Consider the following 2,425-nt stretch of genomic DNA (forward strand, 5'->3'; position numbering starts at 1 on the left):
GAGAGCGCGCCATCGGCGCAGTATTATTGGTGGATCGCAAGGGAATCCAAACGCCAATATACTATGTGAGTCGGGTACTGACAGATCCTGAGACGCGCTACTCCATCATGGAAAAGTTAGTTTTATCACTAACACACGCGTCACGCAAGCTTCATAGATATTTCAATGGTCATCCCATTGAAGTTCTGACTGGTTACAACATCCAACAAGTCTTGCGGCGCCCCGCGCTCTCAGGAAGGCTGACAAAGTGGGCGCTGGAATTAGGAGAGCACACGATCTCCTATAAGCCCCGTCCAGCAATAAAGGGACAAGTCTTGGCTGATTTCATTGCAGAAGTCCCAGAAGGAAGAATTGAAGAGGCTCAGCGCGAGGTAGACCCTCCGCGAGCCAATGATGAAGAAAATGTTTGGAGACTGTTCACTGACGGAGCTTCAAACAATGAAGGGTCCGGCGCAGGCCTCAAACTGGTGGATCCAGAGAATCATGAATATACTTACGCCATCAGGTTGGACTTCAAGAGCACCAACAATGAGGCTGAGTATGAAGCCCTGCTGGCTGGCCTGCGCATCGCGCACAAATTCGGGGTTAAAAAGCTAGAGGCCCATGTTGATTCATACTTGGTAGCAGCACAGGTCAATGGCCTTTATGATGCCAAGGAGAACACCATGCCTCTATATCTAGAGCAGGCGAAAAAGCTCATCGAGCAATTTGACTGCTTCAGAATCATTCATATTCCGCGCAGTGAAAACAAATCTGCAGACGCGCTGAGTAAGATGGCATCAACCAGTTTTGATCACTTTGGCAAAGATGTCAGGGTAGAAGTAATGAGCAACCCGTCGGTGGTAGCGAAGTCTGTCCTGGTAACTCATACAACCCCTTCATCATGGATAACTCCAATAATGGAATTCTTGAAGGAGGGAAAGGTACCAGATGATCACGCGCAAGCGAGGAAGATAAGACACAAGGCGCAGAACTATGAACTGCTTGACGGTACATTATATCGACGCTCTTATCTTGGGCCGCTCATGAAATGCCTAGATGCTGAGGAAGCAAGCTATGTGATCAGAGAGATACACGAAGGAATCTGTGGAATTCATGCTGGCCCGCGCATGGTGGTTTCCAAGGCAATGAGCGCAGGCTACTATTGGCCAGGCATGTACTTGGACGCTCTAAAGGAGATCCAAAAATGCAAAGCATGTCAGAGCTATGCGCCAAACACCATGCGGCCTAAGAACAACTTGATTCCAGTAACCTCAGCATGGCCTTTCCACAAATGGGCAATCGACATTGTGGGTCCCCTACCGCAAGCGCCTGGGCGAGTAAAATTTTTGGTAGTGGCAATAGACTATTTCACAAAATGGGTTGAAGCCAAGCCACTAACAAAAATCACAGCCGAAGTGATGAAACAGTTTATCTGGAGCCACATCATATGCCGTTTTGGCTTGCCCATGGAAATTGTGAGCGATAATGGCAAGCAATTCACTGACAAGAAGATATCCAGCTGGCTCAAGGAATTGCGCATCAACCAAATTTTCACTTCAGTCTATCACCCTCAGGGGAATGGACAAGTGGAACGCGCGAACCAAAGCTTGTTAAATGGGTTGAAGAAAAGGTTGGAGGGAGAATCCCATTCTTGGGTCGAAGAGCTACCTAATGTCCTGTGGGCACACAGGACATTAAGCAAAACCAGCAATGGCGAATCCCCATTCAGCCTAACCTATGGAACAGAGGCAATGATTCCAGCAGAAATTGGATGCCCATCCCATAGAGTGCTCATGATGAACAAGATTGATAACGAGCGCGAAAGGAGGTTGGATCTCAATTTACTTGAAGGGCGCAGAGAGGCGGCTATCATCAGTGAAGCCAAATACAAGAAAAAACTGGAAAAATATTACAACCAGCGTGTAAAAGAATGCCACTTTAAGAAAAATGATTTTGTCCTTCGAAACAATGAAGCTAGCCGCGCGATACCCCCGGGAAAATTGTCCCCCAATTGGGAGGGACCATTTCAAGTCTTGGAAGAATTGGGAAAAGGCGCATACGCCTTAAAAGATTTGAATGGAAAGAAGATCCCGCGCGCATGGAACGCGGCACAGCTTAGAAAATGTTTCATGTAAAAATGTCAAGTTTGTAATCAAGGCTCTCTAAGCCATTATGAATAATGATACGCGCTATCTTCTCTTAATGTGGATTCTATTACATTTTTGCATACATGTTTCACACTTCCCTTTGTTAGCTTTGAGCAATATGACAACATTGTATTGACATCAAAACGAAATAAAACGAAGTAAAACATACATGCGCGAGCTTCAAGCTCAAACGCGTTAACGAGTCTTAACTCTAAAACGTCAGGGCCTTAGCCCAATTCTATTACCTCTTGCATACATGTTTCACACTTCCCTTTATTAATTTTGAGCAATATGAC

This window comes from Bidens hawaiensis, unplaced genomic scaffold (genome assembly GCF_021521415.1).
Source record: "Bidens hawaiensis isolate Kalapana, Puna unplaced genomic scaffold, B.hawaiensis_p1.1 tig00011786_1, whole genome shotgun sequence".
NCBI lineage: Eukaryota > Viridiplantae > Streptophyta > Magnoliopsida > Asterales > Asteraceae > Bidens > Bidens hawaiensis.